The sequence below is a fragment of the Lithobates pipiens genome, unplaced genomic scaffold, assembly GCF_037356315.1.
Source record: "Lithobates pipiens isolate NorthernLeopardFrog02 unplaced genomic scaffold, aLitPip1_a1.2 Scaffold_1, whole genome shotgun sequence".
NCBI classification, from domain to species: Eukaryota; Metazoa; Chordata; class Amphibia; order Anura; family Ranidae; genus Lithobates; species Lithobates pipiens.
In genome coordinates, this window is record NW_027507685.1 from 64,912,820 (window position 1) to 64,937,179 (window position 24,360).

Consider the following 24,360-nt stretch of genomic DNA (forward strand, 5'->3'; position numbering starts at 1 on the left):
TATTGAAATTACATCATTATTTATGGGTTGGAGGACCATTAGTACCCCACTTTTGTAAAATGAGTTTGCGGGCTATATAAAGAGATCTGGTCCACATTACATGCATCTCTGCTGGTAGAATTCCGTCTGGAATTATTCCCAGTAGTGATAGTTTGGGGGTGTTTATTAGTTCTGTCCATGATATTGTATTTAAGGTCAAAAACACTTTCTCCCAATATCTACGGAGCTTGGGACCACAACATAGCATGTGGATAAGGGAGCCATTGGATACTGACCATCGCGAACACAAAGGTGAGGTGTATTTTCCCCATGCATACAATTTTTGTGGCGTATAATGGGTTCTGTGTAAAATAAAACAGTTGTTAGGTGGAGGTAGGGTAGGCTTCTCTGAAGAGAAGGGTTTTCAGGGATCGAATAAAAGCTAATAGAGTAGGAGATAAGCAGAAATATTGGGGTAAGGCATTCCATAGGATTGGAGAGGCTTTGGAAAAGTCCTGGAGGTAAGCATGGGAGGAGGTGACGAGGGAGCTAGAGGGCAGGAGGTCTTGGGAGGAACAAAGAGAACGAGTAGGTTGGTATTTAGAGACTAGGGTAGCTGGTGGGCTAAATTGTGGATGGCTTTGTAAGTAGTTGTTAGTATTTTGAATTTAATTTGTTGGGTGAGCAGAAGCCAGTGGAGGGATTGACAGAGAGGGGTAGCAGACACAGAGTAATTGGAAAGGTGGATGAGTCTGGCAGCATCATTCATGATGGATTGAAGAGGTGATAGACTAGGTGTAGAGGTAGGCCAATTAGAAGGGAGTTGCAGTAGTCGAGGCGAGAGATTGTGCCATTGGTTAGAAAGGGACAGAATTTTGGAGATGTTGTGGAGGTTGAGGAGGCAAGATTTTCACAGTGATTGGATGTGGTGCTTAAAGGACTACACCTAGAACCTTGGCATGTGGGGATGGGCTTATAGTTGTGCCATCGATTTTGACAGAAAAATCAGGGAAGGGGTAGGAGTCATTAACTATCAATTCGAATGCTCCTGTTTAAGTTATCAGTCTTTAACTGATTTTATTGTAGTTTCTTGCTCCCTTTACATTTTTATTCTTTTCATTGCTTTTTTGATGCCGTTTTTAACCTCTTGATTTCATAAGGTGTAGATGAGAGGGTTTAGCAGAGGAGTTACAATTAATGAAAAGATTAAGAATATTTTATTTAAATGTATGAGATCATCTGCATTAGGTCGGATAAACATGAAGATAGATGTACTGTAAAACAAAAGAACAACAGCAAAATTAAAGGCACATGTAGAAAAAGTCTTGTGTCTACCCTCTGAAGATGGAAATCTCATTGTGGTTCTTATGATACAGATGTATGACATAATAATAACCAGAAAACAGCCCAAAATTACAAAGCAAGCAGTGGCAAAAAAGTTTTTTTCTACATTTGATGTCTCTGAACAGGACAGTTTGACTAAGGGTGCAAAGTCGCAGTACTAGTGATCAATTTTGTTAGGGAAGCAGAATGAGAGATTGAAGATTTGCAGACTAAGCACAATGATTACAATAAAGCCAAAAACCCAGGAACCCCATAGAAGTTTAAAACAAACATTGGGACTCATGATTAACAGATATCTCAAAGGGATGCAGACAGAAACATAGCGACTGAAGGCCATGATATCAAGGGGAAAATTTTCTATTGAACCAAAGTAAAAGTGGAAATAAAACTGGGTCATGCAACCAACAAAAGATATAGAATCTTCTTTTGTCAGAAAAGCCTAGCAACAGTGACAGATGGATACTAGATCTCTAAAAATGATAGTCCACCAATGAAGAAGTACATGGGCTTATGGAGACATATATCAATTTTAATAAGAATGATGATGAAGATGTTAGCTGAGATAGTAACTATGTATACAGTTAATATAAGAAGGAAAAGAAAAAATCTTGATTCATCTATGACAGAAAAACCCAGGAGAATAAATTCTGTAATAGCGGTTTCGTTCTCCATTTCAGCCTGGACCTCCTGTATCTATGTGATACAAACCTCTTCATTACAATTTTAGGTGTTGGATGATGAATGTAATTTACAGAGGCTGCCAAATTGCATCCTTAATATACTCTTATTTATCTTTACCATTGAAGGAAGAATAATAACACAATATAGAAAACAAAGAATAGAATGGGATGGGTGTGATCAGTCATCGCTTCCGAACAGGAAAGGTCTTTGTATTTGAACTAGGAGCTATATGACAACAGGTGAAGTCATTGAAGAAATTTAGATAGAAACAATATGATTCTAAAAGTACAGAGAAGGCGTATCAGGAGGTATGGAATATGGATAGAAACTAATTTTTGAGATTCTGCAAAAGAATAATGAAAAGAAAACACCACTGCGTATATTACCATTTATTTACAGTGAAAAGTATAGCTGCTCTGATCTCAAAAATATTAAATACATATCTTACCACAAGACACATAAACCAATATTATATGTGATACAAAAAAAATGTTGCATAAAACTACATTTCCTCAATCCTGCGTAGTGATAGCAAAAAAGTAGAAAGTGATGATGATAATAATAATTGTGTATTCAATAGATAAACAGTCCCCCTGATCCTCTGTATAAATGGAACATCCAACTCCCACATGCACAAATTCACATCCGTGACTGTAATAAAATTTTCACCAATTCATGAGACACCACCACCTTCTGAAATGGGCACTCACCAGAAAAAACAGTTACTCCTTATGCCTCCTCATTAATCAAGATATCTTATGGAAAGCAGACAACCATCATTGCGCAACATGATTAAAATGTGTTTAAGAGAGTAAAATAGGTCTATAAATGTACACTCACAAGTAAAGTGCCTTTAGACCAGCACTGAGTCTTTCCAGCAGTTAGTTTTAGGGCTAGCCAGCACCGTTTCTGTGTTTTCCGAGATCGGCATGTGGTTCAAAGCCTGGATCTGGTGCAGGCTGGGGCAGGAAGTGACATCGCTGCACCAGCCCACACCAGATCGAGATGCTTTGTGCTCGCAGTTCACTGAGCTGTGTCAGGAAAGTGAATGAATATTTGCTTTCCTAACACTGAACTGCCTCTCCGCTAATCAGGTGCTCGGGTCTGTTACCTGTTACCTGATTGACTGAAATGACAGGTGCCACTATTGGATGCCTATCAGGAGGAGAGGAATGGCAGAAGATGCATGAAGGACCCCTTTTGACGCTGTCACCCGCTGCCCCACCAAGACAGGGTAAGTGCCGGGCAGACGGCGAGGGGGCAGGGGTCACAGTGGAGGCAATCAATGTCACACTGCAGCATTTGATGGGCACAGTGGCAGCGTTTGATGGGCACAGTGGCAGTGTTTGGCACAGTGGCTGCATTTGATGGGCACAGTGGCAGCATTTGAGGGCACAGTGGCAGCGTTTGATGGGCACAGTGGTAGCGTTTGATGGGCACAGTGGCAGCGCTTGATGGGCACAGTGGCAGCGCTTGATGGGCACAGTGGCAGCGCTTGGCATAGTGGCTGTGTTTGACGGGCACAGTGGCTGCAATTGATGGCACAGTGGCTGCGTTTGATGGCACAATGGCTGCACGTTGATTGATGTTTTTTTTCAAAAGATTTTTGCGCCCCCCAAAAAGTTTTCAGCACTAGCCGACACTTGTTTCAACAGTGAATATTCATTCCCTGTTGTAACACACCTGGGTGGGATTGAAACGCATTCCCTGCGACCCGAGCCCACCCAATTTTGAAGCCTATTAGAGCCTCTGGCTCTAATCAGGTGCTTAAAAAAAAACGTTCACTGTAATTCATGCGCCTGGTGTCCTGAAACATGAATAGGGGGTGGTTACAGTGGCCATTGATAGATTAATGTGGATATAGGGGATGGGGTGGAGAGAGGGGGCAGAGCCCGGGGGCGCCCCCAATGGATGGGCTGCCACTGCCTCCAATACTGCATGCCTGGACCACTAATTAATTACTTAATGTATTTAATTATTTATTTAAATCTGTGAATTGAGTTTAACGTCTTATCATGCGGTACTTACCAAGTGTTTTCAGCATTTTACAGTAAATACTGCAAAATTGGAAAGTGAACAGTTTCAGGGTGGCATTTTCATATTTAGGGAAAATGTGTCCAGGCACCTAAATAATGCATGTGATATGCTTGAGTGAATGGAGCCCAGTGACTCTTGTATGCATCAAAAAAGTAGTTGTTTTTGTGACTGGCATAAGACACTAGTTGTAGGACACAACAGACAATACCCGAACAAGAATTTTCATGGAAGCATCACCACACATTTGTTTAATGAAAGCTGAAGATTTTAAAAGTCTGAAAACAACTTCACATGTTAAAGATTATACTAGCTTTTACTAATCAGGCTCAAATCACTTTTAAGTTAAGCCGCGTACACACGATCGGACTATCTGGCGGACAATCGGCCGGACTTTCCGAACAAGTGGACTTGCCCACACGCGAACGGACTTTCCAAATGAACAGAATAGCCCACACACGGACTAAAGTCCGTTCATTTTAAACGAGACTTCAGGTACAATGGGACCAGCGAAGGAAGTCAATGTCGCCGCCTCCATCCATTAAACAAGCAACGTTGGTGCAGAGATCTCCCCTGCTGTTCTATTCAATTCTGACAGCGGAGAAGCTCTCCTGTTCCCCCCTCCCCTCACCAGAATTCACAGATCAGCGCTCGCAGTCATTGGCTACTTGCGCTGATCAGATGCTGGTTTTCTATCATGTCCCTTTGACAAAAGCAGGCTTCTGAGGGATAGACAGCCATGCGCACTGACCGATTTTCAACCCATGTGTACCCAGCTTAACACTGTCTATTCTTAAAAATGTTCCCTCTCCCCTCCTCCTACCCATCTTGTATATAAAAAAATAAAAAAGATCTGTGTTCTAACCTATTTTTATCTGCTCTGGTCTGGTTACACAACAGCTCTGTCTTCCCATGTCAGTGTTGTTGGATCATGCTTCAGGGGAGAGGAGGGAACACTGATAATGACTGGGAAATAGGAGCCTAGGGGAGATGTCATGGCACGTGGAATTCCCAGTGGTTGTCAAGCTCTCCCTGAACTGGAGCTGCAGAATCACATGACCAGACCAGAGCAGATTAAAAATAGGTAAGTATACAGATTTTTTTGGACCCATTAACTATCAACTAACTTCTGCTGTTCCTGTTTATATTATTATTCTTTAACGGATTTTATTGTAGCTTATTGCACCCTTTACATTTTTCTTCTTTTCTCTGTGCTATTTTTATGGCATTTTTAACATCTTGATTACGTAAGTTGTAGATGATTGGGTTTAGCAGAGGAGTTACAATTGATGGAAAGATTGAGAATATTTTATTTAAATATAAGAGATCATCTGCATTTGATCAGATAAACATGATACATGGTACAGACAGATGGTCTGTAAAACAAAAGAACAGCAAAATGAGAGGCACATGTAGAAATGTCCTGTGTCTATCCTCTGCTGGAACCCTCATTGTGGTTTTTATGATACAGATGTAGAACACAATGATAACCAGAAAGTAGCCCAAAATTACTAAGCAAGCAAAAGCAAAAAAAAAGGTCTCTGAACAGGACAGTTTGACCAAGGGTGCAAAGTCGCAGTAATAGTGATCGATTTTGTTATGGAAGCAAAATGAGAGAATGAAGATTTGCATACTGCGCACAATAGTTACAATGAAGCCAAAAATGCATGTACCCCATAGAAGTTTAAAACGAGCACCAGGATTGATGAGTAGCGTATATCTCAAATGAATGCCGAAAGCAATATAGAGATTGTAGGCCATGATAGCAAGGAGGAAATCTTCTATTGCACCAAAGGAAAAGGGGTAGACATGTGCATTCGTTTTCGCCCGAATGCATTTTCGTCCGAATTTCAGCTATTTTCGTTTTCATTTTGACAAACGATAACGAAAGCACAGAATCCGAAAAACGAAAGATCCGACATAAATAAATGCTTTATTTTCGTTTTCGTTGTTACAACAGTTCGATATAGAATAGGAGATTCGACGTGACTCTGACAATAGCAATCTGTCTATAGAACCTGTGGTCGAATGTGCCTAACCTTACCTCTATTAGTCCAAGATTTTATAGAGAAAATATTCGACAGAGAAAAAAGATTTGACAGAGAGAAAAGATTCTCTGATGTAACACAGGCAGGTTTCCGTTACATCAGAGGGGGGCGGGGTCACCCATACGTCACTGGGGAAGCCCATGTTTCCCCTTGCGTCAGAGGGGGGTGGGGTCAGGTGACGGGTGGCCCCGCCCTCAGCATATAACAACCGTCAGGCCGCCGGAATCCCCGCAGTGTCTCCTCCGCGGAGACAGAAGATGGATGGATTCGCTGCGCTGATTCAGATCAGCCATCGCTGGACCCCGAAGAGATGATCGTCCGTCGCTGGATAGCAAGAGTGGATTACCACCGCTGGAATCTTTTTTTTATTTTTATTTTTTTTAATAAAGGAATTTTTCAAAAGTGTGTTTGTCTTATTTAACTATTTTTTACACTTTCTTTGTGAAATGGTAGGGGTACTTTTGTACCCCCTTACCATTTCAAACAGGGGGTGGGCCGGGATCTGGGGGTCCCATTGTTAAAGGGGGCTTCCAGATTCTGATAAGCCCCCCGCCCGCAGACCCCCACAACCACCGGCCAGGGTTGTGGGGGCCCTTCTCCATGTCAACATGGGGACAAGGTGCTTTGAGGGGTCACAGACCCCCAAAGCATCCTCCCAATTTTGAGGGCATGTGGCCTGGTTCCGGTTCAGGAGGGAGGGAGGCCGCTCTCTCGTCCCCCCCTCTTTTCCTGCAGCCTGCCAGGTTGCGTGCTCGGATAAAGGGTCTGGTATGGATTTTTAGGGGGACCCCACGTCAATTTTTTTTTAATTTGACGCAGGGTTCCCCTTAATATCCATACCAGACCTGAAGGGCCTGGTGATTGCATTTGGGTGACCCCCACGCTTTTTTATTTATTTTATCAATGACTTTCAATGAGTGTTCTCTGTATTACGGAGCCGACAATTCATAATAGCTGCGAGTGATTTTAAAGGATTTTTTTTCCTGCATAAATGACACTTTGTGCAGGGACAGTTCTAAGCACCAGAAACATGCGCCCCTTCACAGGCATACTATAGATACTCTATCACTGCTCCCGAAAAAACGGCCGTTTTTAAAACTTTTTTTTGCTTTGAGACATGTCCCCTGGGGCAGGACCCGGGTCCCCAAACACTTTTTAGGACAGTAACTTGCATATTAGCCTTTAAAATTAGCACTTTAGATTTTGAACGTTGGAGTCCCATTGACTTTAATAGGGTTCTAAAGTTCACACAAAGTATGCTATATACTAGCTCTGTCGAATCTTCTTTAAACATTCGACAGACACCATAAGCCTTCAAAGACAGAATCGACCATAATTCATGTGGATTTTCGGACGAATGCAATTTTTGAACGAAAAACGAAATAAATAAAAAGAATTTCGGGAGTAACTAAATTAATTAATTTTTCGGACGAAAACTAAATTCCGAAACGAAATATTTTACTCTGCACATGTCTAAAAAGGGGAAATAAATACCAAATATATAAAGGATATAATACACCCAATAAAACAAAAAGGCAAACCAAAATTAGATAAATATAACAATGCTAATTCCTTATTTTTGTACCAATGTACTGTGAACAGTCCAATAAAATATATTCAGAAGTGTTCATGCTCAAAATCAACATCTATAATCCATCCACATGCTAAATGGCCTACTGTGCAACATTGAAAGGTTCTTCTCCTCTCAGAACCTTTCCTGACCTGATTAATAGTGACGTATGAATAAGTAGACAATATGAGAGTTTAAACATTTCCCATTTTCCTTGTGTGTCTTTAGAAGTGCAAGTCACGGGGAAGTCAAGGAGTACAATATACGCTGTGTAATGTTCGGGGGGACCAGGTAGATCGCAGGACACAGGCTTTTCACATAGCAAAGGGTTTATTAAACTTAAATAGCTTTACAGCAGCCAAAAACTAAAGGAAAAAGGTCTGTAGTTTCACCGACTTGCAAAGTCCAGAATAGCTGTCTTTATCAAAACAGAGCTTAATCTTGATGGCAGGTAGCTTCCTCTGCCAGGAGCCTTCCAAACAGGACACTGCTGTCCACTTCAGTTGCCGCAATCCAAAATAAACACCATCCACCATGTCTTCTCCATTCCTCCACACCCATCTACCACTTCCTGTCTTGTTTTTTAAAGACACTTCCTTAACAGGTGGGTTATCAATTTTATTCCCTTAACCACTTCCCGACCACTTCGACTTCTGTCGACGATGTACGTCGACAGAATGGCACGGGCAGGCATATTGGCGTATAGGTACGTCCAATATTCGATGCCGCCCTGCCATCGGGAGCGCGCCGCCGCCGGCGCGCTCCCGCGCTGGTCGGGACCCCCGTGAGTCTGGTCACGGGACCCGCGGACTCGATCGCCGCAGGCATCACCGCGATCGTCTCACGGAGCGGCCGAATGGAGGAAATGCTGTGTAAACAACATTTTTCCATTCTGCCTAGCAACTAGTGACGCTGATCTCTGCTCCATGTGATTGGAGCAGAGATCAGTGTACACTAAATGAAAGCCCAACCCCCCCACAGTTAGTAACACACCCCTAGGAACACTTAACCCCTACACTGCCACCCACTGGTTAACCCTTTCACTGCCAGTGTCATTTACACAGGAATCACTGCATTTATATAGCAGTGATTACTGTATAAATGACAATGGTCCCAAAAATGTGTCAAAAATGTCCGATGGGTCCCCGACAATGTCGCAGTCACAATAAAAATCGCAGATCGCCGCTATTACTAGTAAAAAAAAAATAATAAAAAATTATTAATAAAAATGCTATAAAACTATCCCTATTTTGTAAACGCTATAACTTTTGCGCAAACCAATCAATAATCGCTTATTGCGATTTTTTTTACCAAAAATATGTAGAAGAATACGTATCGGCCTAAATTGAGGGAAAAAAAAGTTTTTTTATACATTTTTGGGGGATATTTATTATAACAAAAAGTAAAAAATAATGCGTTTTTTTCAAAATTGTCGCTCTATTTTTGTTTATAGCTCAAAAAATAAAAACCGCAGGGGTGATCAAATACCACCAAAAGAAAGCTCTATTTGTGAGAAAAAAAGGACGTCAATTTTGTTTGGGAGCCACGTCGCACGACCGCGCAATTGTCAGTTAAAGCGACGCAGTGCCGAATCGCAAAAAGTGGTCTGGTCTTTGACCAGCAAATTGGTCCGGTCTGAAAGTGGTTAAAGAGACCACAACCCAAACAGAGGGGAAATATAGCGTCCTTCCAGGACCCAGCCACGGCGTCCTGTACATATCCCCCCCCCCCTGTGCCCCAACGCCAAGGAGGTGGAGGCAACAGTGGAGCTCAAACAATGGACTCGGGAGAGGGCATCTGCATTTTGATGCAGTCTCCCGGGCCTATGCTCCACTACAAATTTAAATTCCTGGAGTGCCAGGAACCACCGGGTAACCCTGGCATTAGTCCCTTTTCCCTGTCTCAGCCATGTTAAAGGGGCATGGTCAGAAATCAACCTAAACTTCCTCCCCAAAAGGTAATATCTGAGGGATTCCAGAGCCCACTTAATGGCCAGACACTCTCGTTCAATTATGGCATAATTTTTCTCCACTGGTGTTAACTTCCTGCTGAGGAAGACTATAGGGTGTTCCTCGCCATGAATAACCTGTGACAACACCGCTCCCAATCCTACATCGGAAGTATCAGTCTGGACAACAAACTCTTTTGAAAAATTAGGTGCTACCAGGACAGGGTGTTGGCACAGCGCCGACTTGAGCTCCAAAAAAAGCCTTCTCAGCGTCTGCATTCCACTCCACCATGACCGATTTCCGACCCTTAGTCAGATCGGTCAACGGAGCCGCCAACGTGGCAAAGTTGGGTACAAACCTCCTGTAGTATCCCACCATGCCCAGGAATGCACTACCTGTTTTTTTTTGTCAGGGGGCGGGGCCAATTCTGTATAGCCTCTATCTTGTTGACCTGCGGTTTCACTACCCCTCTACCCACGATATAACCCAGGTATTTCACCTCCTCCATTCCCAAAGCACATTTTTCAGGGTTTATTGTAAACCCCTCCTTCCAAAGAGAGTCCAGCACTGCCTGCACTTTGGGCAAATGTGATTCCCAGTCTTTGCTAAAAATTACTATATCGTCCAAGTATACTGAGGCATACTTCCGGTGAGGTCGTAAAATCCTATCCATTGCTCTCTGGAACGTGGCTGGAGCAGTTTGCAATCCAAAAGGCATCCTTTTGTACTGAAAACTCCCCTTTGGGGTAAAAAAAGCCGTTTTCTCTCTAGCAGCCTTAGTCAACGGTATTTGCCAATACCCCTTGGTAAGGTCTAATGTAGTGATATACCTGGCTGGACCTAGTCTCTCGATAAGCTCATCTACCCGGGGCATGGGGTAGGCATCAAACCGGGAAACTTCATTAAGTTTCCGGAAATCATTGCAAAATCGCAGAGTCCCGTTGGGCTTCGGTACCAACACAATCGGGCTCGACCACTCACTCTGCGATTCCTCAATAATCCCTAGGTCTAACATCTTTTTTACTTCCTCTGAAACGGCCTTCCTTTGAGCCTCTGGGATGCGGTAGGGCCGGACAAAAACTTTGACTCCTGGTTCTGTGACAATATCATGCTCTATGACACTAGTGAGCCCTGGCAAGTCTGAAAATGTTTCTTTATTTCTCTGCAAGAACTCCTTTGCCTGCTGACTTTGGGTTTTAGACAGGGTATTTCCTACTTGGACACTCTCCACCCCAACCCGAGGCTCAAGTTTTGTACTAGCCAGGGAGGTCACTGGTTCCCTGTCTGTCCAGGGCTTTAACAAGTTTACATGATATATCTGGAAAGGTTTCTTCTTGCCTGGCTGGTGGACTCTATAATTTACCTCTCCCACTTTTTCTACAACCTCGAAAGGGCCTTGCCATCTGGCCAAGAACTTACTTTCCACAGTAGGAATCAACACTGCTACTCGATCCCCCACTTGGAAGTTCCTAATTTTGGCTGCCCTATTATAGACCCGTCGTTGAGCCTCCTGGGCTTTTTGTAAATGTTCCTTAACTAGCGGCATCACAGTTTGGATCCTCTCCTGCATTTGAGAGACATATTCAAGAACACTTTTATGCTGAATTGGTTCACTTTCCCATTCTTCTTTAACAAAGTCCAGTAATCCACGAGGTCTCCGCCCATATACCAATTCAAAGGGCGAAAACCCAGTGGAGGCCTGGGGCACTTCTCGGATAGAAAACAGGAGAGCTGGTAACAGGCAGTCCCAGTCTTTCCCATCCCTTTGTACCACTCTCTTGAGCATAGACTTAAGGGTCTTATTAAAACGTTCTACCAATCCATCTGTTTGGGGATGGTAGACCGATGTGCGCAGCTGTTTAATCCGGAACAGTTTGCATACATCAGCCATAACCTTCGACGTAAACGGGGTGCCCTGGTCTGTGAGAATTTCCTTGGGAAAACCTGTCCGTGTAAACAACTGGAATAACTCCCGTGCAATAGCCTTAGAGGAGGTATTCCGCAGGGGTAGCGCCTCAGGATATTGAGTGGCATAGTCGAGGATCACCAGTATGTAAGAATGACCTCGAGCCGACTTTACCAAGGGACCCACTATATCCATGGTTATCCTCTCGAATGGGACCTCAATTATGGGCAGAGGGACCAACGGGCTCCGGAAATGGGTCGCCGAAGTGGTCAACTGACAGGTGGGACAAGAGGTACAGTATCTCCTTACCTCTGCTTTCAAGCCTGGCCAGTAAAACCGGTCGGCGATCCGTGCCTCCGTCTTTTCAACTCCCAGGTGTCCCCCTAAAACATCATCATGGGCCAGGTCCAGGACCTTGCATCTATACTGTTGGGGGTACCAATAATTGTTCTACCACATTTTCTCTCACTTTAGTAACCCGATAAAGCAATTCATTACATATTGAAAAATGTGGCCACCGCTCATTAGCACCTGGCTCTTGGGGCTCCCCATTTATTACTACAACCTGTTCCCGTGCCCTGGCCAAAGTGGGGTCCTGCATCTGGGCAGTACCAAATGCCCCCTGGGGAACACCCAAATCTGGCAAGTCAGGGGTAGAGGCCATTTCCTCATCCTCTTCCCCCAGCATTATCTGAAGCGGGGAAGGTTCCCCCCCTTCAGTGTTCAGGTAGGTCTGAGAACCCCACATATTGACATCTTTAACAGTATCAGCACTATTTTCATCATTATTAACCAAAGTCTTGGCGTTTTTATCAACTGGGTCCATATTACGAATATGTGGCATCTCAGGGTTATTACCCTCAACAACAGGAACAGAGGGACTAGTTTCTTCCCAGTCTCTGGAGCTTTCAGATAGTTCTCCTTGTCTCCAAAGTTTTGCAAATAACAGACAGTCACGTCCTATGATAACGTCATGTACCAAGTTCTTTACCACCCCCACCTCTTGAGTACCTGTGCCACGTGCTGTGGAGATGGACACCGAGATGAGAGGGTACTCTCTAGTGTCCCCATGAATGCACACAACCCGCAAATTTTTGCTTACCGGACCGATCTTCCCAATTACTCTAGGGTGAACCAGTGTTACCATGCTTCCAGAGTCCAGCAAAGCCTGTGCAGGGTGGTGGTTCACTTGGACTTCACACTCAAACTTCCCCTCTCCAAGGTCAAGATGTGTTGTACACGCTTTATGGGCATAAAAATACCCCCTCCGAAGAACCCCGCATTCCATGGGTTCTTCCTGCAATGGGCAGTGGGCCCGGGTATGGCCCCAGGCATGACATCGCCAACATTGTACATCCCCTCCTCTCCGATCAGGAACAGGTCGCTGAGGGGGTAACGGGTGTGACTCTTGGCCTTCCGGGGTGTTGGTTCCAGGGCTCCTGGGGACATCCTTTCGAAGGGCGGCAGTTGATCGGAAAGGCCGTGGCAGACTGGCAATCAAATAAGAACACAGTGCTGTAAAAAGCTAGGAGGGTGCTGCTCACCCCAAGTAGATACAAATAGAACTAGTTCCCCCACAAACGGGGTTTTTAGGCAGCGAGAGACAGTAATAGAAGCCAATAGGAGTAGTATAAAAGGTATTTTAATAATAATTGGTAAAAACAAACATGAGCTTCACCTGAACACTTGGATAACAGACAAAATCATGTATATAAAGTACATATAATGTCACATGGAAGTAAAATAACAGACACAACTATGTTACACTGTATGAGTAGATAACAGTGAAAGCATAAAGCTAACGCGTTTCGACCCCAAAGGGGGTCTTCTTCAGAGATGGTGGTCTGTTAAAAGAAAAACAAGATTACACTGAATAAATAAATCCGGTGTTATACATATTAGGGATACCCAATATTAATTTAAAAATGGTTTACCCAATAATGTACTTCCAGGTAGGTAAGGTGGATTATAGTGCTTCAGAAAAAAGGTTCTCCCATAAGGCAATGTCTCAATTTCCTTTAGGCATCTTGAGTGGTACCTGGTCCGTATGTATTGCCAAGATGCCAGATGGAAGAGGAGGCAGCGTCACAAACCCACTGGCGTGACTCGCGGGAGGTCACACTATTGCCTTGCCCCCCAGAAGAGGAAACTCCGGGGGGTAGGTGCGAGTAAGGGTGGGCCCTTGACGCTTGGTGGGGCCAAGCAGATCCTCCACCACTGTATATCGTTCCACCATCTCGACAAGGCGGTTCACGGTTTTGGGGTCTCCATGGCTGACCCACCGTTGAAGGTCGCCTGGCAGTGACCTTAAGTATCGGTCCAGCGCAACCCGCTCCACAATTTGGGGGCCAGACAACACTTCGGGCTGCAGCCATTTTTTTACTAGTTGCACTAGGTCATGCATTTGAGATCGCGGTGGCCGGTTTGAACGATACTTCCAATGGTGCACTCGTTGGGCCCGAACAGCCGTAGTCACCCCCAACCGAGCCAGTATTTCTGCCTTTAGTTTTTGATAATCTTTAGCATCTTCTGGTGGTAGGTCAAAATAGGCTTTTTGAGGATCTCCGGTGAGGAAAGGAGTAATTAAGCCGGCCCACTGGTCCTGGGGCCACCCTTCTCTCTCTGCCGTCCTCTCAAATGTTGCCAGAAACGCCTCTACGTCATCACTCAGGGACAACTTCTGCAAAAAATGGCTTGCCCTTATGGTCACCTGGTTTCATGGGGCAACGGCCACTTGTTCACGGCCCTGAGAAAGCTGCTGCACTGCTTCTTTTAAGGCCGCCATCTGAGCCTGCATAACCCCTTGTTGGGTCGCTAGCTGGGCTGCTAACTGGGCCACCAACTCGTTGTGGTGCGTTTTTTGTACCTCCAGCTGGGTTGCTAAGCGCTGATTAGCTTCCTCATGGCGAGTCTGCGCTTGTATATTAGCTAAGGACAGCTGTTTAATTAGCTCCTCCATTGTTTCAGCTTTCAACAGTTGTGCAGCTTTAACCCAGGACATAAATTCACTGTACTGTCCCTTTAAATGTCAGTTCAAATCCAATACAAAAAAAAAATAAAAAATAGCAAGAAAAACGCCTGTTACTTTGTCCTGCCCGCATTCGAGCACCACTTGTAATGTTCGGGGGGACCAGGTAGATCACAGGACAAAGGCTTTTCACACAGCAAAGGGTTTATTAAACTTAAATAGCTTTACAGCAGCCAAAAACAAAAGGAAAAAGGTCTGTAGTCTGACCGACTTGCAAAGTCCAGAATAGCTGTCTTTATCAAAACAGAGCTTAATCTTGATGGCAGGTAGCTTCCCCTGCCAGGAGCCTTCCAAACAGGACACTGCTGTCCACTTCAGTTGCCGCAATCCAAAATAAACACCATCCACCATGTCTTTTCCACTCCTCCACACCCATCTACCACTTCCTGTCTTGTTTTTTAAAGACACTTCCTTAACAGGTGGGTTATCAATTTTATTCCCTTAAAGAGACCACAACCCAAACAGAGGGGAAATATAGCGTCCTTCCAGGACCCAGCCACGGCGTCCTGTACAGCTGATACAAAAACTTGCAAAGATTTGGCTTAGGGTTTATATAGGGGTTTATACAGGGGTTAAGTCCTGGGGAAAAAAGTGTGGGAACTCCCACCCAAGATCCACTCCCCCACCAAAAAAAAATAAAAAAATGATACGCTCATATGCATATATATTTCACAGAAAATGCAGTGCAACATTTATTGTAAAGTGCCAGTTTACAAAAACAAAATAAGTTGTCAAACTAACAGATAATCACCACAAGAACGGAGGGGGACAGCAGAATGGAGGGGGACAGCAGAACAGAGGGGGGCAGCGAGGAAAATTGGAGGGGGACAGCAGCAGAACGGAGGGGGACAGCAGCAGAACGGAGGGGGACAGTAGCAGAACGGTGGGGGACAGTAGCAGAACGGTGGGGGACAGCAGAACGGAGGGGGACACGGAGGAAAACTGGAGGGGGACAGCAGCAGAACAGAGGGGGAGTGGGGGACACAGCAGCAGAATGGAGGGGGAGTGGGGGACAGCAGCAGAACGGAGGGGGAGTGGGGGACACAGCAGCAGAATGGAGGGGGAGTGGGGGACACAGCAGCAGAATGGAGCAGGAGTGGGGGGCACAGCAGCAGAATGGAGCAGGAGTGGGGGGCACAGCAGCAGAATGGAGCAGGAGTGGGGGGCACAGCAGCAGAACGGAGGAGGACAGTAGCAGAACGGAGGGGGACAGTAGCAGAACAGAGGGGGACAGTAGCAGAATGGAGGAGGACAGCAGAACGGAGGGGGACATGGAGGAAAACTGGAGGGGGGCAGCAGCAGAACGGAGGGGGAGTTGGGGACACAGCAGCAGAATGGAGGGGGACAGCAGAACGGAAGGGGACATGGAGGAAAACTGGAGGGGGGCAGCAGCAGAACGGAGGGGGAGTGGGGGACAGCAGCAGAACGGAGGGGGAGTGGGGGACACAGCAGCAGAATGGAGGGGGACAGTAGCATAACGGAGGGGGACAGCAGAACGGAGGGGGACAGCAGAACGAAGGGGGACACGGAGGAAAACTGGAGGGGGGGTAGCAGCAGAACGGAGGGCGAGTGGGGGACAGCAGCAGAACGGAGGGGGAGTGGGGGACACAGCAACAGAACGGAGGGGGAGTGGGGGACACAGCAGCAGAATGGAGGGGGAGCATGCTCATTGTAACTAACAAACTGTGTGCAACACACTAACCTGGACGTTTTTTAATGACACTGGCAGGCGGCAAACTCATGGCGGACCTCGTGGGCGGGAGGACTCAGAGGCTCAGCTCAGGAGAGGAGAAGTTGGACTGGAGAAGTCTGGCAGCTCAGTTGGGCTGCACTTCTGGCAATGTGCTACAGCAGCTGCGGGAGTAGTCGGCGGCGGCCCCCGGGACTGTCTGGCACTGAATGGGCAGTGGGCACAGGCTGGATCCTTACCAGCAGTTGGTGTGGCTCTGTCTGGTGTGGTTCTGTGGCTGGCTGCTCTCTCTTGGAGGCGCTGCTCAGCCTAGCAACCAGTTACTCAGGCATATGCAGGATGCGGCTGCTAACGGGAACTGAGTTCCTGTTGTGGAAAAAGTATAGGAACTCTGTTCCCATGCATTCCCGCAGGACTTGAGCCCTGGGTTTATAGGTCACTTAGTTGAAGTCAAGCTTTATTACATAGAATACATTTTATTATACAGAAAATTACAAATGTAAAGAAAAAGAACCATCATAATAGAAATAATTATTATATTTATTACATAACGTACATGACTAAACTGACATAGTTCCTTTAAAGATATCTATGATCGCAGCATACATTTTCATTTAATATCATAAGCATTGTAATAACAGTACAATGCAATATTAGTTATATGTGACAATGCAATATAAGCTTACTTGAAATCTCCTTTCATGTTATGAGTGCTGCCTATCTACTGACCAGCTCTTCCCACAACTTCCTGGATTCCCTGCATGCCTTGCTCCTCTGCTACTTTTGATTTCTGTGGACTACAGATCCCATGGTACCTTGATGCTTGCAAGCAATGATTCCTGTACTTACCCTGCTGGCTCTGTTAACCTGTTGTCGCCCACCCACTGCCATATGACGGTGGAGCAGTGCTGTTCTTATTCTGGGCCGACGTCATATGATGGCGGCCCATTAGCACAGGGCATATGCGAGATCACGGGCATGCAGCCCTGCACTGTTGGTGGCGGTGTGTCCCTGAGACACAGCGTGTCACTGACAGGGGTGAACAGCCATTGGGTATGACAGTTCACCATGTGATCAGCCACGATTACGTCACGGGCCATCACAAATGGGTATTCCCTGCTTAAGACCATGCATGCGCACGATTGGGAGCATGCAGCGTGGTCATGTCGGTGGTGGCGTGTTCACAGGAATTCAAATGCCAATTCCGATTGTGAGTAAAATTCAACATTTGAACCGATCAATTGTAGTGGATCGGTAAATGAATCAGAGGAAGAATGGATCCCTCCTAAAAGGGCACGGTGCTCTGGAAACCAGGCAGCCACCAGCAATATACCCCAGGATCAAATTCCCAGGCCCAGTACCAGTGCTGCCGCCAGCGATAGACCAAGGCCCACTACCAGCGCTGCCGCCAGCGAAAGACCACAAGAAATGCCCAGGCCCAGTACCAGCACTGCCACAGCATCTTGCCCAAAGGCCAGCACATGAACTTCAAATCCGCCAACTACCAGCACTGGAGTGCCACGTCCCCCAAGAGCCAGAGCCACTACACTTATTCCAGCTGGTCTTGCCAATCCAACATGGCTGCCTTCCGACTCAGGATCAGCAAGAATTCCCCCTTTCCCCACACAGCCAGGTGTGCAGGCCAATACACAAAATTTTACTGAAATGTATTGTTTTTATTTATTTTTGCCCAGTCTTTGCTAGAATTCATTGTGGACCAGACCAATTTATATGCCCAGCAGCATATTGCCAACAACCCCCAATCATCATAAGCCCATCCGTTTAAGTGGAAGGATTTGACTCTGGAGGAGTTCAAAGTGTTTATGGGCCTCACCATAAACATGGGGCTTACAAAAAAAATTAAGGACATGCATATTGGTCCACCAACCCCATCCACCACATGCCCATTTATTCTTCCGTAATGTCCAGGTTCCAATACGAGATGATAATGCGCTTTCTTCATTTCAGTGAAAACACCCAGTGCCCTCCCCGCAATCATCCAAATTACAATAAATTATACAAAATTCGCCCACTCATTCATTTCTTTTCCCAACGATTTGCAGAACTCTATGTCCCTAATCAGCATATACAGTGGGGTGAAAAAGTGTTTGCCCCCTTCCTCATTTCCTGTTCCTTTGCATGTTTGTCACACTTAAGTGTTTCGGAACATCAAACCAATTTAAACAATAGTCAAGGACAACACAAGTAAACACAAAATGCAATTTGTAAATGAAGGTGTTTATTATTAAAGGTGAAAAAAAATCCAAACCATCATGGCCCTGTGTGAAAAAGTGATTGCCCCCTAAACCTAATAACTGGTTGGGCCACCCTTAGCAGCAACAACTGCAACCAAGCGTTTGCGATAACGTGCAATGAGGCTTTTACAGCGTCCTGGAGGAATTTTGGCCCACTCATCTTTGCAGAATTGTCCTAATTCAGTTACATTAGAGGGTTTTCGAGCGTGAACGGCCTTTTTAAGGTCATACCAAAACATCTCAATAGGATTCAGGTCAGGACTTTGGCTAGGCCACTCCAAAGTCTTCATTTTGTTTTTCTTCAGCCATTCGGTGGTGGACTTGCTGGTGTGTTTAGGATCATTGTCCTGCTGCAGAACCCAAGTTCGTTTCAGCTTGAGTACACGAACAGATGGTCGGACATTCTCCTTCAGGATCTCTTGGTAGACAGCAGAATTCATAGTTCCTTTTATCACGGCAAGTCTTCCAGGTCCTGAAGCAGCAAAACAGCCCCAGACCATCACACTACCACCACCATATTTTACTGTTGGTATAATGTTCTTTTTATGAAATGCAGTGTTCCTTCTACGCCAGATATACTTGGACACACACCTTCCAAAGAGTTCCACTTTTGTCTCATCGGTCCACAGAATGTTGTCCCAAAAGTCTTGGGGATCATCAAGATGTGTTGTGGAGAAATTGAGACGAGCTTTGATGTTCTTTTTGCTCAGCAGTGGTTTTCTCCTTGGAACTCTGCCATGCAGGCCATTTTTGCCCAGTCTTTTCCTGATGGTGGAGGCATGAACGCTGACCTTAACTGAGGCAAGTGAGGCCTGCGGTTCCTTGGACGTTGTTGTGGGGTCTTTTGTGACCTCTTGGATGAGTCGTCGCTGCGCTCTTGGGGTAATTTTGGGCGGCCGGCCACTCCTGGGAAGGTTCACCACTGTTCCATGTCTTCGCCATTTGTGGATAATGGCTCTCACTGTGGTTCGCTGGATTCCCAAAGCTTTGGAAATGGCTTTATAACCCTTTCCAGACTGATAGATCTCAATTACTTTCTTTCTCAATTGTTCCTGAATTTCTTTGGGTCTCGGCATGATGTGTAGCTTTTAAGGATCTTCTGGTGGACCTTACTGTGTCAAGCAGCTCCAATTTAAGTGATGCCTTGATTGTGAACAGGTGTGGCAATAATCAGGCCTGGGTGTGGCTAGAGAAATTGAACTCAGGTGTGGACAACCACAGTTATAGTATGTTTTAACAAGGGGGGCAATCACTTTTTCACACAGGGCCATGATGGTTTGGATTTTTTTTCACCTTTAATAATAAACACCTTCATTTACAAATTGCATTTTGTGTTTACTTGTGTTGTCCTTGACTATTGTTTAAATTGGTTTGATGTTGCGAAACACTTAAGTGTGACAAACATGCAAAGGAACAGGAAATGAGGAAGGGGGCAAACACTTTTTCACACCACTGTATGTATAGATGAGTCCCTGGTACCCTTTTCAGGCCGGCTAGGAATAAAGCAATGCATTCCTAGCAAAAGGGCCAAATATGGAGTAAAATTTTATAAGGTTTACTAGAGAGTCAAAGGATATCTGTATGTGTTCTGCACATACGAAGGAAGAGATTCCCAGCTCCAGCCCCCTGAGTGCCCGGCCTACATGGGCACAACTGGTAAAATGATATGGGACCTGGAATACCCACTGCTAAAGAAAGGTTACCACATATACCTGGATAACTTCAAAACCAGCCTCCCCCTTTTCAAACACCTACACCTCGCAGAAACCCTGGCCTGTGGAACCTCCAGAAAGAATAGGAAGGGCTTCCCACAAGCTATAGTGAATAAGAAATTGTGAAGGGGAGAAAGAGCAACTTTGAGATGCAACGAAGTGCTGGCCTTGAGGTGGGAGGATACTAGGAATGTGTACATGATGTCCACCATCCATAATGACACTACAGTTTAAGTTCAGAGAAGATGAGGTCCCATTGAAAAGCCAACATGTGTCGAAGATTACAATCTCTACATGGGGGGGTGTATTTCAATGACCAAATGCTTCAGTCCTATTTATCAATAAGTAGGTCCTGTTTCTGGTACAAGAAAGTAGCAATCTATTGAATTCATTTGGCCATTTATAATGCCTACATAATTCACACCAAATCCACAGAAAGCCCTGCCCACTAATTAAAATTAATCAAAGAAGTTGTCACGTCCCTCATCTACTATCAAAGACCCCCCCTCCAGAAAACCTTCGCTCTGATGCTGTTAGCCAACTTCATGAATACAACTTCCCGGACAACATTCCACCACCTGAAGCAGGCCAAAGACGCCAAAAAAGATGTTGAGTATGCAGCAAAAAAGGATTTCGAAGAGATACCAGCTACCATTGTCCCCAGTGTCCCTCCGAAACTGACATTTGCATTGGTGAATGCTTCAGACTATATCACACATCCCTAAATTATTAGCCAATATTCTTAACCACTTCCCCGTTTTCATCATCTGTGCTGACCATTTCCCATGCTTCCTCAAATAGCCATGCCACTGCCTTCCACATCAAACTGACCCTGGCCTGCTTTTTGACTATGCCTTTGCCAACCGTTTGGACTGCTTTGACGTGAACTGACTCTGGCCTGTTTTATCAACTACGCTTCTGCCTACTGCTTGGGCTGCTTGCATGTGAACTGACCCAGGCCTGTTTTATGGACTATGCTTTTGCCTACGGTTTGGACTGATCTGTTGCCCTGCTACTGTAGTACACATGGGTCTCACATGTGAGGGGCTCCACAAATCTTTTTCTGGATGGAGAAAACTATTTTTTTGTTGTCTCCGGGTTTCGTAATTTCCCTATTAGTGTCTGGAGTCTGGTGGCTTCATAGAGATTTGGGTGGGTCGAAGCCTCTACCCCTGTGCCCCTGTGCACAGGTCTTACCTGATTGCAGCCCTCAGCCTTCTGCTGACTTACTGTGATCATGCCTCTGCCTGCTGCATAAACTGACCACACCTCTGCCTGCTCCCTGGTCTATGGAAATAATTAGCTGTAGCAAGAGGCAGTATGTTTATAAAGGGCTGGAGAGTGGTACAATAATGGGTGCAGACAGATAACAGTGTACCAGGACCAATATTATGGCTGTGCTGGCTGTCTCTACTTGGACAATTTCTATGGACAAATAGAAATGCTGCCTGCTGCCTGGACCAATTCTCTGCTCTAGAATTTATTTTGGAGTGTAATTTTTGGTGTGTAAATGCTATGTGTTAGAAATATGAAGAGCCTTCAAAAATGATAGGTTGTCAAGAAATTAGATGTGTAATTTATGCGTGTAGAACGCCTGAAGGTGCTACTTCAATGATGGGCCTCTGTATGTGGTCAGGATGTGTAAAAGTCTCACACATGTGGTATCACCATACTCAAGAGCAGTAGCAGAATATATTTTGGGGTGTCATTTTTTGCTATGTACATGCTATGTGTTTTAATTTTTTTCCACATATTCCAAAAACTTCTGGAAAAAAAATGAACCATTCAAAAGACTCATTATGCCTCATATATTGTACGTTGGGGTGTCTGCTTTCCAAAATGGGGTCATTTTGGGGGTATTTTTACTTTCCTGGATTGTTAGTGTCTCAAGAAATGAGATAGGTCTTCAGTACATCTGGTGTAGGGATGAGCCAAACACCCCCCAGTTCGGTTCGCACCAGAACCTGCGAACGGACCGAAAATTTGCGTGAACTTTAGAACCCCATTAAAATCGATGGGACTCAAATGTTCGAAATTAAAAGTGCTAATTTTAAAGGCTAATATGAAAGTTATTGTCCTAAAAATGGATTGGGGACCTGGCTCCTGCCCCAGGGGACATGTATCAATGCAAAAAACAATTTTTTTAAAACTTCAGTTTTTTTCGGGAGAACTAATTTTAATGACGCTTAAAGTGAAAAAAAAAAGTGAAATATTACTTTAAATATCATACCTGGGGGGTGTCTATAGTATACCTGTTAAGTGGCATGTGTTTATCATGTTTAGAACAGTCCCTGCACAAAATGACATTTCTAACGGAAAAAGGTAATTTAAAACTGCCTGGTTCCCGGCAATATGGATGAAAATCATTGAGAAAAATGGCATGGGTAGCCCCCCTGCCCATTACCAGCCCCTTGGGGCCCCCAGGCCCTATATACTCAGAACAGCAGTATACAGGCGGTGCAAACAAGACAGGAACTGTGTAGGTTTGTTGTGTTAAGTAGAATCTGTTTGTAATTTTGAACTGGTACATTTTTAATGTGTAGCTCCAGTCAAAAAAAACAGTTTTTAAGCTTTTGGAAAAGATAGGGAAGGGGTTATGACCCCTGTATAGTTGTCTTCTTCCGTTTGCAAGTAGGAGACGTTTGTAAGTTGCATGTTTGAAAGTATGGGCCTGCCCTATATGCTCTGCAGAAATTTGGGCCTAAGGTGTTGGTATTGCCACAACACTGTAAGCCCTCAAAGTTACTTTTGGTGGGCGCTGGAACGCCCTGCTGTGAACTATTATATCAAGAATTGTAATTACATGCCATTGTTGAACAGTGGTAGAAAAATTGGGCCTTTGGTGGTTGTGGTGGTGGTGGTGCCACAACACTGTACGTCCTCACAGTTACTCTCGGTGGGCACTGGAACAGGCCCTGCTGTGAAATATTATATCAAGAATTGTAATTACAAGCACCTGTTAAACAGGGGCTGAAAAATTGGGCCTTAGGCACTGGTGCCACAACACTGCAACACCTCATAGAAACTCTAGTTGGAGAGCAGGAATGAGCCCTGCTACAAAGTTTTGTATCAAAAATTGTAATTACACGCCCCTGTTAAACAGGGGCTTAAAAATTGGGCCTTAGGCATTGGTGCTTGTGCCAATACACTGCAACGACAAACAAATATTGTAGTTGAGCGCAGCAACGAACCCTCCTAAAAAATATTGCAATAAAAATTTTAATTACACACCCCTGTTAAACAGGGGATGAAACACTGGGCCTTAGGCACTGGTGCTGGTGCCCTGCTGCAAAGCATTGCATCAAAAATTTTAATTACATGCCCCTGTTAAACAGGGGCTGAAAAATTGGACCTTAGTCACTGGTGGCAGCGCCCAGAACCAAAAATGTTCTTCCAAGCTATCAGCAGGATCATTGAGGAGGAAGAGGATAGTCAGTCAGCATAACAGGATAGTCACTCACCATCAGCATAGGCAGTCTTGAAGGGATGTGACATTCATGAAAAATTACATCAGCTTCAGGTGCTTGGTAGCTGGTGGTGATCCAAGACTGATTCATCTTTATGAAGGTCAGTCGATCAACCGAGTCGGTGGACAGGCGCACCCTGTGATCGTTTGCAAAGCCTCCAGCAGCACTGAATGTGCGTTCCGAAAGAATGCTGGATGCAGGACAGGCCAGTAGCTCAATTGCGTACTGTGCAAGCTCTGGCCAGTGATCCACCCTCAAGACCCAGTAAGCCAGAGGATTTTCGGTGAGAAAGGTGTCCAAGTCTGACCTTGCCCCTAGGTATTCCTGCACCATGTAAATCAGACGCTGGCGATGGTTGCTGGAACCGATCATACCTTGGGGCTGCGGACTAAAAAATTGTCTGAACGCATCAGTCAGATGGCCACCATCTCCACAGCTCCTTCTGTGACTGACCGCAGCCTCAGCAACACGTTGTCCAGGACCAGGAATTTGTGACCTCCCAGTCTCTGGGAACACGTTGTACAAACCTTTCTGCAAGGCCTCCCGGAGATGTGTCATCCTCTGCTCCCTCTGCGATGGCAAGATAAGGTCCGCAACCTTACCCTTGTACCATGGATCAAGGAGGGTTGCCAGCCAGTAATGATCCCTCTACTTGATCCGAAGAATACGAGGATCCTTCCGCAGGCTTTGCAGGATC

General features: G+C 45.2%; 1 pseudogene; it reads right to left on the reverse strand.

The window, feature by feature from the left end:
• Positions 1 to 1,078: 1,078 nt before the first annotated feature.
• On the reverse strand, positions 1,079 to 1,995 carry LOC143988165 (olfactory receptor 10A4-like; annotated as a pseudogene).
• Between the last annotated feature and the right edge of the window lie 22,365 nt (positions 1,996 to 24,360).